The sequence below is a fragment of the Crotalus tigris genome, unplaced genomic scaffold (assembly GCF_016545835.1).
Source record: "Crotalus tigris isolate CLP2741 ecotype Arizona unplaced genomic scaffold, ASM1654583v1 scf7180000019692.1526454, whole genome shotgun sequence".
In the NCBI taxonomy this organism is placed as follows: Eukaryota; Metazoa; Chordata; class Lepidosauria; order Squamata; family Viperidae; genus Crotalus; species Crotalus tigris.
Genome location: NW_024097664.1, coordinates 1,340,770 through 1,357,062, shown reverse-complemented (window position 1 = coordinate 1,357,062; position 16,293 = coordinate 1,340,770).

Genomic DNA, 16,293 nt, shown 5'->3' with positions numbered 1-16,293 from the left:
GAATAGAGGTTTATTGCTTGCTAACACTCTACAACAGTGGTTCTCAACCTGTGGGTCGGGACCCCATTTGGGGTCGAATGACCATTTCACGGGGGTCGCCAAACAACGCAGTCCGCCATTTTTTTCCCCTTTTCCTTGGCTGTGCTACTCCCTTTTATTCTATTGGCTTTTGAAAGCCAATAGAATAGACTCTCTTGAATAGAGTCTAATTCTATTGGCTTTCAAAAGCCAATAGGAATTGTCCAGGCTGTCTCTGCCCTGCTGAGCCCGCCAAAAGTCCCATTCTGCAAATGGTGCTGCACCAGTTGAGTAGTCCTTGACTTACGACCGGTTGAGTAGTCCTCGACTTACGACCGGTTGGCAGGGTCATGGCATTAAAAAGGTTGAGAACCACTGCTCTACAAGAATCTGAACTAGTGTCAGCCCAGGCAAATTGGCAGTTGATAAGAGTCAGCCGAATTCAAGTGGGAGCTGGACTGAGATCTCTAGGGACTGGAGACTAATGATACACGTGACGCCTCCCTCAGGCTCAGTCTCCTACATAAATGCTTACAAACTTGTGCAGAGGTGGGGGGAACCATACACTTGATGATCTGCTGGGAAAAAACGTATTTTCTTCCTTCATATCTTTTGCATACCAAAGAAGGGTCTCTCTCTTTTCCAGGCCAGGGTGCTGGGAGCTATTTGGGCTACTGCATGTTAAATGAGAGGAGTCAGAAGAGAGGAGGAGGAGGAGGAGGAGGAGGAGGAGGAGGGCTTGACTTGAATTTCCTGTTGCAAAGTTTATTAAAATAGCACATGTAAATAGCATCCTTATTGCACAAAGAAAATTACATGTGGAATTTTGTTTGTTTGGATTATTGTTTCTGCCTGAAGAATTTACTCATTAAAGCAGGCAATATTTAAAGCAGAAGGACCTTTGTCCAGGCTCATGAATAGCCAGAAAAGTATTTTCCATCAGATCAGAGGAGGGCTGGGGTCTTGCTCGGCCAACGTGTGAAGCATTCCTGCATAGTTTTCAAAATGTATGTAGTCCTATTAACTAATGTTAATGAAACTTAATTATACTTTTTCATAACCTATAAAAATATATTAATCAATCTTTAAAGCCAAAAACTGAATTCCCCTCCCCTGGGCACAAAGTAGCAAAGCACAATTCCCTCTTCCAATTAACAGTCATAAATCACATTCCCCAGGTAGCTTAAAGCGCGCAGGCTTTCTCCCCAGCTCTCCAACCCGCCAAAACACTATCAACTCTGGGCGCAATAACCTTGATTCCCACAGCTGAGTTATTATTGTTATGACTCACTGGACTCTCATCCACATCCCCCTTCCCAGCATCAACTCGCTCTAAAAGCAAAAGAGAAAAGATGACTACATTTCCATCTGTTGTCAAAGCAAGAACATCCGATGTTAGCAGTGTTGACATCCCATGTGACTGTGGGATACCAAGGTATTTGCAAGTGGTTTGTATGCCTGCTCTGTGATCTGCTGGCAGAGAGCCTTTGTTTAGTAGTCTCTGATGGACACGGATCTTTGTATTTTCCCAGCAGCTGTTTTATTCTTCTATAATTCCACCAACTGACTAAACTTTCTCTGAGTTGCCTTAATCTTAGTCTCTCATTTCATTTTCTGGTGGTGGTGAGAAATGCTGTTTCCTTTGATTGTGTAGCCAAGCAGAGTTCAATGGTTTGAGTTATGGTGGTAGTAGGAATTATTGTTAGGGCTCTCTACAGGCATCTTCTAGCATTCTATCTGAGGGTACTTCTCTACCAGGCTTGGCAACTGGTCTGAAGCTAGTTTAGTAGCTAGTTTATCCGTGATTGTATGCCTCATATCAGTAGCTGTGCTCTGTAATGGACAGGGTGGAAGTGATGTTCCAGCTTCAGGGGTTGGCTGCACATCCAGTCATTCTCCCGGGCTTTCTTGAATACGAGATGTAACGTGCAGTTGACCTACCTCAAGTTGTGAGAGCAGCTTCCTTTCACTATGTTGAAGCATTGGATGAAAGCTGTTCCTCAGCTGGTGTGGTTGCAGCCATTCTGTCCATCCCTAATTCCCTCAGGCATTTCATGAATCCCCGGCAGTTGAAGCAGCATTCCATCAGTTCTTGGGTCATCCATGTAAGGTCTGTTCCAGTAGCTCACTTATCCTCAGGTTATTCTGGTTCCCCAATATTCAACATGGATCTTGTTAATCCAGGTTACATCCAAGCCAACATGACTCTCCTAATTCCTTTCATTCTCATACTTTCAGGTAGGCAGGTGAACCATTGGGGATCTTTGCCCAAGGACCCCCTACATACACATACACATACACATACACATACACATACACATACATACATACATATATATATATATATGTTCTGAGGTTTTTGCGGGTATTTTTATGTAGGTCTTTGGTTATTCGGGTTTTCTCCCGTGTCAAATTGGAAGTGTCTTGGCGACATTTCGATGAAGTCTTATTCGGCATCTTCAGGCTGGTGTTTTCGGCTTCGTGCTCCTAGAAGCACGAAGCCAAAAACACCAGCCTGAAGATAACGAATGAGACTTCGTCAAAACATCGCCAAGACACTTCCAATTTGACACGGGAGAAAACCCGAATAACCAAAGACCTATATATCACTCCTGATACAGCTGACAAAGTGAGAGAGAGCCTGTGGCTTAGAGGTTATAACAACTGCGTAACATGCAGATAGCCCAGGTTCGAATCTCAGAAGAGTAAGTCTGGCTGAAGAGAGTTAAAGGAACTCAAAATAGCTATACCAGTTCTCTCTTTATTCTTTGTTAGCAACCTAAATATACACACACACACATACACACACACACACACACACGAACATTACACTATATAGTAAAGATTTTAAACAAAAGGTAAAAACAAACAAGAAGCAATATAACATGAAAAAAGAGAAAAGAAAAGAAAAAAGGAACAAAGAACAAAGCCAGAAAAAATATAAATAGCTTCCAATTTTCTTTACAGCAATTCTAAGTACAAATACAAAGTTGCCTCTTACTCTATGATTACAAAAAGAAGCTCTTTTTTCTATTATCTCTTTTTTCTAATAATCAAAAACATATCATGAGTTCAGATCTTTTGGTTTTCACACAAAAGGCCTATAAGGGCTTCCAGTCAGCAGAGCCTTTTGGATTTGGAACAAAAGCGGCTACCTTAACTTTTTTGACACACACACAGAGAGGGGGGGAGGGGGGGAGAGAGAGCATAGGACATTTTCATAGCCCCTTGTGATTAAAAATGCAGACCATCATTTTATCCCCATATGAGACTGATTCTGCCAGCTGAGGTCCATGATTTGGCTTCTTACCAGCATGAAACCAATTAAATCTGGTTCTAAACACTGGCCTGACACTGAATCAGCAGGCAGGGACTGTCCTATTAAATGAAATTAGATCAGTTACCTGAAATGTTCAGCAGCAAATGATTTTTCCCAAAGGGCAAAAATGCTCAGGACTTCATTAGTTTCGCCGTCTGTCTCTTCCGCTTCCCACCTTTCACTCTCCATCCATCCTTCAACTTGACTTACTGCTCAAACTGCCAAGGGTGCTTGGCACTGTCCTGGCGAGGGGAATGAATTGTAGCAAGGAAACGACTAATGAAGGGGGAAGGCATGACTGGGGGGGTGTCTCTGCAACCAACTGGCACAACCCCCTACTGGTGCCTGTGAAGTTCCGCTTTCGCAGAAAGACTGCGGTCCATGATCGTAATCGTGGTCCTCCTCCCCCTCCCCCGAGAGCAGAGTCAGAAGTGGAAGTGTGGCTTGGAAGCCTCCATCATATTTGGTCGATGTGTCAACGCAACACACGACCATCATCCAAGACCACTTCGTATGACAGCGGCCCGGTGACTTTGCAAACCACTGCTGTCACCCAGAGATGTCCAGGTCCATAGTTCCTTGCCCAGACTGGATCGCCCACCTCCTAGGTGCCTGCGGCTGTGACACCTGTGAAGCCACCCGGTCTGGGTGCAACCTGTCCAGTTTTGTAATGAGTCTACAACCCCAGCGGAGATCAGCTGGGCTCTTTCCACTGGCTGTGCAAGGTGTGGTATGGTGGCAAAGAAGAAAGTCAGCTAACCTGTGATGGCAGCTTCCATGAGTGATCCTCTTTAAAGTATCTTTGGTTGTGCACACCATACGCTCAGTCTGGCTGGATGAAATGGTGTGGATGTGGCATGATGGATCATGTTGGCCTGTAGAAAAGCCTGAAACTCAGAAGAAGTGAATTGGGGTCCGTTGTCAAAGACAAGGACATCTGGAAGCCCATGAGAGGCGAAGATCCCTCTCAACACCTGGATGGTCCTGGCAGTGGTAGTGGAGGAGACTGGAATGACCTCAAGCCACTTGGAATGGCTGTCCACGAGGAGAAGGAAGAATTGCCCCTGAAAGGGGCCAGCATAGTCGATATGAACCCTCGACCAAGGGGCATGTGTCTCCTCCCACCTATGTACAGGAGCCTGAGGCATTTCAGGCCGAGACTGTTGGCAAACAGTGCACCCATGGACCTGGGCCTCGATCTCTTTATCGAGCCCAGGCCACCAAAGATGGCTGCACGCAAGTACCTTCATGAAGACTATTCCCGGATGTCCCTTGTGCAGAGAGAGCAATACTCTAGTCCTCAATGAGGCTGGGATCACTACCCTGCTACCCCATAGGACACACCCCTTGAAGGTGGATAGCTCGTGCTTCCTCTTCCAGAAACTCTGGAACTCTGTGCCAGGGCACATGTCAGGCCATCCTGACAACACCCATGTTAACACGTATGCTAGCGTGTCATCAGTGGCTGTTTCTGCCGCCACATCCCTAGCATTGAGGGGAGACTCAGGCAAATCCTGAATGGAAAGTATGTGGTTAGCTGGAGTAGGATCTGACTCTACTAGCTGTAGAGGAAGTCTGCTCATTTCTTTGCCTGGTTTGTGAACCAGTGAGTAATCATATGCAGAAAGGAAAATTGACCATCTCAGCATTCTAGGAGAGATGATGTGTGGGGTTTGCTTGTTGGTTGTAAACAACCCCAGCAGTGGCTTATGGTCTGTGAAGATCGTGAAATGGCGACCGTATAAAAAGTCATGGAACTTTTTTATGCCCGCTACTATGGTCAAGGCTTCTCTGTCAATCTGCGCGTAATTATGCTCGCAGATGAGAGAGTCGTAGAATAGTAGGCTACAGGGACTTGTGTCTCATCAGCCTTTAAATGACTTAACACAGCCCCAATCCCATAAGGGGATGCATCACAGGCTATGCATCCCCTTATGGGATTGAAATGCGCAAGAACTGCATTTGAAGACAGCAAGGCCTTGACCTCTGCAAAACTCCTTTCGTGGACTTCTGTCCACTGCCATGGAGCCTGTTCGTCCAAGAGCCGGTGTAACGGCTCAGCCACTGCAGCCTTGTTAAGGAGGAATGAATGATAAAAATTTAACAGTCTCAGAAAAGCCTGTAATTCGCTCTTTGACTTGGGACTTGGGGCCTGCAAGATGAGTTATCCTGGGTTGGAGGAAAGCTTTATATGCCTGCAAATGAGAGATTAAGAATCATGCAGGCCTATCACGATTCAAAAATGGCAGGACTCTTTGGGTTTGTAAAGACTCTTCACCTGCTTAAGAGGAAATTTTGGTGGCCTTCCTTCAAGAAGGACATTGAAAGATATGTGGCCAGCTGCCTTACTTGTGCTGCTGTTAAATGTAGGCAGGGGAAAATGTCAGGCCTCCTGCAGCCGGTTGCGAGCCCTCCAGCACCCTGGAGAGAGATCTCCATGGATTTTATTGTGGAGCTACCTGAAAGCACTGGAAAACTGTCATCTGGGTTGTCAGTGACTTGTTTTCTAAACAAGCCCATTTTATCCTGTGTCAGAAGATCCCAACCGCAAAGATTTTGGCTAAGTTAGTTTGTGCAGCATATTTATCGCCTTCATGGTGCCCCGAAGCACATAATATCCGATAGGGTGTTAATTCACCTCTAGGTTCTGCAAAGCCTTTTTGGACCTTTTAGGTTCAGATCAGGGACTATCGTCTAGTCATCAAACGAATGGAGGGACAGAATAAACAAAGTCAGTTCTAAAACAATGCCTCTGTTGTTTTATTAATTATCAGCAGGACAACTGTTGCTGTTTGGTGAAGTGGCTTACAACAGTGCTGTGCACTCCAGTACTGAGTTCACTCCTTTCAAGTGGCTAACGGCCAGAGTTTCCTTCCTTGCTTAAATTGCCTGCCAACAAACCTGCCAGTCCTTCCTTTAAGGAGTGGGTTCATCAATTGCAGAATATCTGGCCAGTAGTTAGGTGGGTTGACCAACTTTGCAGATTACGCCTAATGTAAGGACCTGCCTCAGCTGACCCTCTCAAGAAAGCATGGCTCCCTCTGGTCCTGGTGACAGAGCTGCAAGCCCCCAAAACTTGCAGAGCAGCTGCAGCACTTTTTAAAGAATCTTGTATCGCATGCTGCGCACCCACAGCTCCTGCGATCGCCCATCACATGCTGTCCCACAGCACCACAGCTTCTGCCTGCCAGCCATTTGGCTGGGCACTATTTGTCCTGTGAAGCCAAAGGCTCGGGCGGATGAACCAGGCTGAAGGGCGAGGGGTGGAGAGCCAGGGGCCCATTGACCATGGAGAACAGCCGGGGGAGGGCCAGAGAAGGAGGAATGGGCTGAGGCATGGCAGGAGACGAAAGAGGCACAGCCAAGAGTCTTTGCCTAAATGTCCTAACACCCTCCTCCCCCCACACACAGAGGGGTTGCATGACATGCAAATAATGATATTCCCATGTAGAAGTTATCAACCAATCAGAATAGAACTGGAAGGGACCTTGGAGGTCTTCAGTTTCTTTTGAACCAACCATATCTTCCCCATCTTGTATTCCAATCATGGGCTGTCTGTCCTGCCAGGTGCTGATCATGCCAACCATCTCGGCTCAGTTTCCCCTCATTACTGCACATCATCAGGATCCAGATCAGCATCGGGGGAGGAAATTGCCGGCTGGGGGAGGGGCAGGGTGTGGAGGGAAGAAGCATTGTGTCTCATTGCAGGGAGAAAGAGCAATTACCATTCCATGAAAAATTGATCAGGGTCCATGGTTGGCCTCGGGCATGTGCATGTGTGCGTGTGCCAAATAACACATTCAAAGCGAATGAGAGATGAGCTTCCTTGCACCAATCCAGGCTGGTGCTGAAGTTGCCCTCCAACTAGTGGCTAAACCACAGGGGCTCTTCCCGGCCCAAAAGGTCAGGATGAATATTCAAGCACTGTCACTGAGAGTGGGAGAACCACAGGGCACCTTTCTTTCCCCTCCCCGAATGCCAGCCCCACCACATCCCCTGAGCAGCAGCGAGACAGGTACAAGAGTCTGGAGGGGGGCTGGGGTCCTCCTTCTTTCTTCGTGAGAAGGCTGTCCTGCCCTGGAAAACACTTTGTCAGCTTTGTCAGCTTGGCTTGAAGATGCTTGGGAAGCGTGTGCTGCTTTGGTAGTAGGTAAAGCAGACTACAATGGCAGGTAGAAAAAAGGGAAGGAAGGGCGTTTGCTCACCTGTCCCTCAAAGATGATTGTCAGCTGAGGCAGTAGGGAGTTCTCATCACTTTGTCTTCTGGGAGATGGGCAGGTGAGGACAGCTATTTGTAACATCAGCCGTCTACATTTCCACCACACAGAAAAGGACTCTGAATCCCTTGTGCCTAATCATCTTCTACCAACCGCTTTCTTCTGCCATGTCTTCAGATGTTGGCTTCATGCCCCACCCAGACTCAGGAAAGCTTCAAGTTCCACTTAGCTCTTTTGTGCTTCCCTTTAAGCTGGGAATAGTTTTTTGATGGATGTAGACGAGCACACTTCAGCAGCCCTTTGATGGCTGTTGCAGTCAAGAGATATCCAGTAACCGAACTGATCCCTGGAACCCGGTGTGGCCATGCCCTGCCTGCTCCACCCCCTCCTGCGCCCAGCCCTCCATGTCCATCATTCTTTGGGCATCATCCAGCCTGGAGACCCGATCAGTTGAAACAGAATTTGATCAGTTGTGGAGGTGGAAAGGCTTGGCGGAGTAGCAGAAAGAGGCTGTGGGTGTTTGATGGCTCCGGCTGTTATGTCCTGGGCCTGCTGGAAGCTGCAGAGAGGCCTAGGCAGGCCACGTGGATGCCCAGGACCAGACAGGCTGTCTCCAGCCTATTGCGCATGTGACTCTGCCTGCCAGTATGAGAATACTGGATGAGAGCTCTGTAAACTTCAATGTTAAAACTTCTGTCTTCCTTAATGTGCACTGCACAATCCAGGAAGGCAGGTTATTTTCCTTAACATCTTCCCTCGTGAATCGGATGTATCTGTCCACAGGGTTAGTGTGTTTGGCGAAGGCTTCCCATTCCTGTGTTTTGATCTTGACCCAGGTATCTCATCCACATACCTATACCAGTGAGTGGGTAGAATTCCTGTGAAGGAGTTTAGGGCTTTGGTTTCTACCTTTTCCATGTAGAGATTGGCCACAATGGGGGGGACACAGGTGAACCCATGGCACAGCCGTGTTTTTGCCTGTAGAAACCTTCATTGTATTTAAATCTTCACTGCATTGTATTTATCTGAGCCTGACCCTCCTCATCCAGCCCCAATCCCTGGAGCGCTGGGGCTGCCCCCCCCACCTGATTCCTCTGGCTTAAAGCCACAAAATTTCCTCCCTCCCTGGCATAAGCCAGCCTGTCAGAATCCAATTATATTTCATCTCTAGTTATCAATTATAAAAAAAACCCCATTTCTGCCTTCTATGGATTCTGCCATACGATGAAGGGAAGGGGGAGAACAAAGGGGCTTTATGGCCCTCACTTCCTTCGGTACACTTCAAAGGAACTGATTGTGTGTATTGCCAAAAGAGCTAACCATAAGAATGGGGCTATTGCCTTTCATGTAGTTTTCTCTGAAGTCTCCATCCAGCCAGCAGTAAGGAAAAGGGGGTGGGAGTGTAATGCCTGAGACTGTCACTGGAAGAAGGGGGTGATTGGGTGGGGCCACTGGGAAACCCCTTAAAACCTCGAATGGGAGAGCTTGAACCCCAAGTCCTGTCTAGAACGCCTGCAACCATTTTCTCTTAATAAAGGATGCCTGTTGGAAGAACTATTCCAAGAGTTCTGTCTTCTTAAGATGCAAAGTGGGGTGGGCCCTTACACAGCCAGTCAGAGGCTTTTAGTAAGAGGCCTGGGGACTTCTGGAGACCCCCTTGCCCCCCCCCCAGAGGCAGCCCTAGGGCTCCTTCCACATGAGCTCAGATGGCTTGCAGGCCCCGGGACACTCCCGAAAATGTAGGTCAGGTCTTAGTCAAAGAAAGAGGAATTTGGGGAAGGAGATGTGAGCTCAGCTTCCCCTTTAACTTTAATTAAAGTAACATTTTGGATGGAAAGCATGGAAACCAGAGGAAACGGTCTGCATGCGCACCACGTGCCATTGTGCGGCAGGGCCAGAGGGTCCCACATTCCTCCTGTCTTTGCTCCCTCCCCACTTTGTCTGCTGCTGCTTCTGCTGCTTCTTCCCCGGCCAAGACCCCAGGAGGACCAACCCTGAGCCAGCCGAGGGGGCTCAGCGGGGGCTGGGGGAGGAGCGGGACACAGTTCGGCTGCCTTTCCGGCCTTCCACAGGCCCTGCCGCCTCGCGGTTCACCCACCAGGAAGGATTTTTATGCCATTCGTTATCATTTAATTTTAAAAGATTTCGCTTAATTAAACGGATTTATGAAAAGCCCCAGAGGTAAATGCGGGGTGATTTGCAAGGGGCTCCTTGGAATGTCAGGCATGAAATTTATTAGTGGCTTTGATTAATTGCCCAGTGCTCTGACTTCCATTTTCCATCTTTTGGGGTTTTTTTTAAGAGAAATGTAGGAAACCAAAAAGGCAAGGCAAAATCTCACAGCTGGGCTTTCCTCTCTGCCCTTTCCTCCCCCAGCCATTCCCTGATTTCTTGGAGGAGGTGGGTGGAAGAGACCCCCTCTCCCCTCCCACAGATGGGGGAAGCACAAATGGGGGCAATCGGGGGTTTGGTGGGGAGTGAACTATCTCTCCTTCAGGCAAACCTAGGCCATTGCTATGTGATGAGTCATAAAGTGTGAGCTCACATGACTGCGTTGCTTAGTGATGGGAAATTTGGCAATCCCAGTTGCCATAGTTAAATGAGGATCATGCAGGTCATTGAGCAAGGGCCTCATGTGAGCAACTTCCTGCTGGCCTCCCCATTGACTTTGTGTAACGACCCACCCCACTTTGCATCTTAAGAAGACAGAACTCTGGGAATAGTTCTTCCAACAGGCATCCTTTATTAAGAGAAAATGGTTGCAGGCGTTCTAGACAGGACTTGGGGTTCAAGCTCTCCCATTCGAGGTTTTAAGGGGTTTCCCAGTGGCCCCACCCAATCACCCCCCTCTTCCAGTGACAGTTTCAGGCATCACAATCCCACCCCTTTTTTCCTTTCTGCTGGCTGGATGGAGACTTCAGAGAAAACTACATGAAAGGTAAATAGCCTCCTTTGTTATGATAAGGCCTTTTGGTGCTATCCACATTCAAACCCTTTGAAGTTGTACCGAAGGAAGTGAGGGCCATAAAGCCCCTTTGGTCACCCCCTTCCCTTTCTTGTATGACAGAATCCAGAGAAGGCAGAAATGGGGTTTTCTATAATTGATAACTGGGGATGAAGTATAATTGGATTCTGACACTTTGTTTGTGGGAAGCTGGGAGGGAGCACTGGAAAACACAGTCATTGGCTGCAGCTCATAGCAATGTTGTGATTGTGAGCCGGGTGCTGAGCACCTGGATCACGATCACATAATCAAACAGCATAGAGCTGGAAGGGACTTTCAAGTCTTCTGGTCCAATCCCTTCCTCAAGCAGGAAATCCTATATCATTTCAGACGTGACTGTCCACAGTCTCTTCTTATAAACCTCCAGTGATGGAACACCCACAACTTCTGGAGGCAAGCTGTTCCACTGGTTAATTGTCCTCACTGTTAGGAAGTTTCTCCTCAGTTCCAGGTTGCTTCTCTCCTTGATTAGTTTCCATCCACTGTTTCTTGTCTTGCCTTCTGGTGCTTTGGAAAATAAATAATCTGTATTTGTATTTTTGGTTTTTCCTGTCCAGGTGTAAAAACCTTGCTTTTCTTCACATTAAAACTCATTTTGTTGGATAGGGCCCATTGTTCAAGTCTCTCAAGATCTTTTTGGATCCTGAGCTTATCTTCTGGGGTGTCAGCTATTCCTGCCAGTTTGGTGTCATCTGCGAATTTGGTGAGTTCCCCTTCTATTGTCTCATCTATGCAATGGCTGAAATAATGATCTGTCCTACATCCCGCTATTTCATAATTGTTGCTATGTGACTTTAGACAGTGTTTCTCAACCTTGACAATTTTAAGGCATGTGGACTTCAACTCCCAGAATTCTGGGAGTTGAAGTCCACATGCCTTAAAATTGTCAAGGTTGAGAAACACTGCCTTAGAACTATCTGCATCTCCAGAGGTTTGTTGGTATATATTTAGCAGGTGGTTCTGCTGTCTTCATTTCCACCACCACTCCACACCAAACACTGTTGGTGTGTTAAATGGCTCAGCTCCTCTCTCTGCTGGCTTGCAAAACTCCAGAAAATGTAACAATTGTCTGTTGCAAGCCAGTACAAGCCAGCTTCAGCACCTTTATCTACCTCTATCTATTGTCTGTCTGTCTGTCTGTCTATCATCTATCCATGGTGAGCCATGATGGCACAGTGGTTAAAGTGCAGCATTGCAGGCTAACTCTGCCCACAGCCAGGAGTTCGATCCTGACTATACTCAAGGTTGACTCAGCCTTCCATCCTTCCAAGGTCAGTAAAATGAGGACCCAGATTGTTGAGGATGATATGCTGACCCTGTAAGCTGCTCAGAGAAGGCCGTAAAGCACTATGGAATGGGTATATAAGTCTACGTCTAAGTGCTGTCCATCCAGAGACTGTAGCAATCTATAATGCTGGTAAAAGTGGAAGGAAAGAGAAGAGCAAGACAGACCCAAAGGGGACAGGCTGGGGACAGATTGTCCTGGTGAAAGTATATCTATAGGGGGGAGCAAATCATCAAATTACAACTCTCTCGGGATGTGTGTGTGTGTGTGTGTGTGTGTGTGAGAGAGAGAGAGAGAGAGGAGGGGGAGGGAGGGAGGGAAGGAGGGAAGGAGGGAGAGAGAGGGAGAAGGAGAGGGAGGGAGGGAGAGAGAGAGAGAGAGAGAGAGAGAGAGAGAGAGAGAGAATGAGTTGGGGCTGGAAATCCAAGCTCTGGGTGTCCACCAGGGGAACACAATAATGCAAAATCCGCCTGTCCACACTGCCCTCTAGGGGCTGTGCAGAGTGCTGCAACCCAGCTCTGGCAGCCTGAGCACGTAGCCTGAACCGTCCCCCAGAGCTTGCACTGACATCTGGGCGGGAGGTGATTTAGAAGAAAGACAAGCATAACAAAGCTGTAAACCTTTCAGCGTTGGAGTTATAGCAAACACCCGTCTTTTTTGTACCTTTATTTTCTGAGCATTCACTCTGCTTCCCTGTTATAGCCACAGTAAATCTGACTGTTTCTGGTGTTGTTCACGGAGGGGAAAAAAACAAAAAAATACCCTGGGAATGTAATTCCAGCTCCGAACAATTGAACTATAAATCTTAACCTGCTCCGTCTCTGTGGACATCTAGACTGCTTCTAGGCCAATCACTGAGGTGAACTCTTTCATTGGTCAGATCCAAAAAGAAGGTGGGAGCAGGCTTATTTTTCAACCAGTGGCAAGACAGAGTGCTTCCTGTATGCCTTGGTTTGAATCTCTAGTAATTTTGAGGACTAGTTACTTGTTTTGGTGACAACGCTAAATTTAGAGGATCCAGTTCATTCAGTTGTCAAAAATCTGGCATTGGGAGTAGCCAAAATCCGGACAAGATATTATACGAAATCTGGATAAGATATGATATGTTATGTAAGTTTAATTTACATACAAAAGGCATTGTAAATGAAAGATGCAGATTGAGAAGCGTGAAGTGCCAAGCTTCAAAGAAACTTTATTCTGCTTCAGCCATTGTTGTTTCTTAGCTTGCCAACAGACCCAGGGGGGAGGGGGATGACTGGAATGCTCATGGCAGGTGTATCGGAGAACCGTTGGCTGGGAACTGAAGATTTTTCTCATAACAAATGTCTGACACTTAACTGGGGAACATGGCCTGCACTATTAGTACCGCTTTATAAAACCCTAGTAAGACCACACCTGGAATACTGCAACCAAATTTGGTTTGCAATTTCGGAAAAAGTTCAGAAAAGAGCAACTAAGATGGTCCAAGGCCTGGAGATCAAAACATATGAAGAACGGCTACAGGACTTGGGTTTGGCCAGTCTAAAGAAAAGAAGAAACAGGGGTGACATGACAGCAGTGTTCCAGTATTTGAGGGGCTGCCACAAGGAAGAGGGTGTCATGTTATTCACCAAAGCACCAGAGGGCAGGACAAGAAACAATGGTTGGAAACTGATTAAAGAGAGAAGCAACCTGGAATTAAGGAGAAACTTCCTAACAATGAGGACAATTAACCAGTGGAACAGCTTGTCTCCAGTAATCATGGGTGCTCCAGCACTGAAGGTTTTAAAGAAGAGACTAGACAGTCACTTCTCTGAAATGGTATAGGTTCTCCTGCTTGAGCAGGGGGCTGGACTAGAAAACTCTGAGGTCCTTTCCAGCTCTATTCTGTTTTAGTTTACTATCAAGAGGGAGGTTCTATACTTTTAATTTACTGTTCTGGCACCAATTTCACCAGAGCTGGTTTTCTATTCATCAGGGCCCATAGGCTGAACTCAATAAAATTTTGCATTAGAGATTGGAATGTCTCAGCTGTGCTTACTCCATTTGGATCATCAGTTGGAAGCTTAACAGAAAGGGGGAGACCAGGTCACTGCTCAAGGGGCTGATTCTTACAGCCCCTTAATAAAACTAACACAACTCCAGAGGAAGCAGGTTGTTCTCCCTGGTTATTTCATTTTTAAAAGATCAAGTATTGATCATGGTCAATAAATGCATCGATGGATCAACAGTGCCTGGATTTTAAGAAAAATCATCATTGTATTTCTGTATTATCATCACAGACAAATATAAAACTTGTCACATAATTTAAAATCAAACAAACCAGAAAGGAAAGATACTTGCAAAATTCCAGGGGAGGCAATTTTCCAGGGGGAAAGAGAAGAAAGGGATTGTTTAAAGACCATAGCAGTTACGGTATTGGACTTGCATTTCCAAGATGTTCCTATTTTTCCAGATTTGGAAAAGAGGGAATTGGAGAAGTATCATTTTTCTGTAATATTTATAGCTTTAACCCCAGATATATACGTTCAGCAGTCCTCTGAGCAGGAGCCAAGTATCGGCAAACCAACATACTTCCCCACTACTATCATATTTTCTCCCTCAAGATGTTGTCTACAATTTTATTTTATCTTTTTCAAATCATTTTTTTCTGGGCACTCTTCCAACTTTAGATCTGAGTTCAGCCCACAGCCCTTTTATCTTCGAGAAACCTTCAGAGGCTGCTTGGATCCGGAGGCAGTTTTAATGCTGGAGGTGGGGCTGGCTTCCATCTGTAGCAGCTCAGACACCAGTTTCAAGTATAAAATACGGGGGGAGAACAGAAAGTTAACCAGGTCAGTTGCAAGTGTAAAATCTGTGTTTATAGTAAGTGAACTTGATCAAAGCTTTTTTTTTTTTGTGGCTTAACAAGTTGTGTGAATCCCTCCTGTTCCATGAATTTGGGGAGCAATTTATTGGGCAAATCTAGAAGTTGAATGAATTTGCTCGCCTGGGTTTGGTGCCTTCAATGCCCCCAAATACGAAGGGTTTTCCTATGTTTATCTTCAGTCCTGCTATCTCTCCAAACTGTTCTATCTTTTCCAATAATTTAGGAATCATCTCTAAAGATTCCTCTAGGATCAGTACCAAGTCATCTGCAAATGCTTGCAATTTATAAGTTTCACCTTTTATTTCTAGTCCTTTAATTTCTGGGTCTTGTCTAATATTTCTATTTAAAACTTCCAAAGTTAAAATAAATAACAATGGAGATAGTGGACATCCTTGTCGTGCCTTTTCTTATGTTGAAATTCTCTGTATAATCTCCATTTGCAATCACTTTTGCTGTATATTTGTGATATATTGTTGTAATCATATTTATAAAATGTTGTCCAAAGTCCATTGTTTTTAGTTGTTGAGTCATAAATGAGCCGAGGTGGCGCAGCAGTTAGAGGTGCAGTACTGCAGGTCACTTTAGCTGACTGTGTTCAGCAGGTCAGCGGTTCAAATCTCACCGGCTCAAGGTTAACTCAGCCTTCCATCCTTCCGGGGTAGGTAAAATGAGGACCCAGATTGTTGGGGGCAATGTAAATATATATATATATATATATATACATTGCTTACTGGTGTACACCGCTTAGAGAGTGCTTGCACTTAAAGCAGTATATAAGTCTCATAAATAAATAAATAAACAAACAAACAAACATTATTAAATGCCTTTCTTGTTGGCGAGAGTTGTTCATCACTCCAACAGATGCCTTGGGAGGTGGTGGGTTTTCTTTGATTAGACGTATTTTAGATGCTGGATCAGTGGTGAGATTCAGCCGGTTCACATCAGTTCAGCAGAACCAGTAGCTAATTTTTTCTTGAGTTCTGGCCCAGGCCCAGAATGGACTTCCGGAAGCAGCATCCACACAGAGAACCAGTTGTTCACATATTTGAATCCTATCACTCTGCTGGATTTGTAAGATGCCTGTAGTAGAGATTATTGCACTGGGTTGGACAAGATGACCTTCAAGATCCCTTCCATACTTTACATTCTATGTTAGTTTATATTATACATATATTTTAATTCCATCTTAAATTTTGTTCATCTTTGACTGCATTTAATTGAATTGACATTCCATGATTCTAACTTTAGGAGATTTTTTTTTACAACTGTTCAGTTGCAACATTAACAATATGAACTGAATTCCAGTATTTGAGTAGAAGCCAAGATATGCACACACATAACCACTGCTCTTCGATCTTCTCTTACTTTTACATACATACTACTGCATTTCTTTCTAATACATTGCTAATTTTGCTGAATTAATTCACTTTTTTTCTGAGAGTAGCATATTGGAAAAAAAATGAGTTTCTGGTAGGCATTGAAAAACAGAATAAAAGAGCTGGAATCAATACAACTGAATTTTTACCATCTTTTCCCATAATTGCTGAATTATACAGCACCAGTTTTGATAAAAACATCTACTAAGGGGGATGAACAGCAATG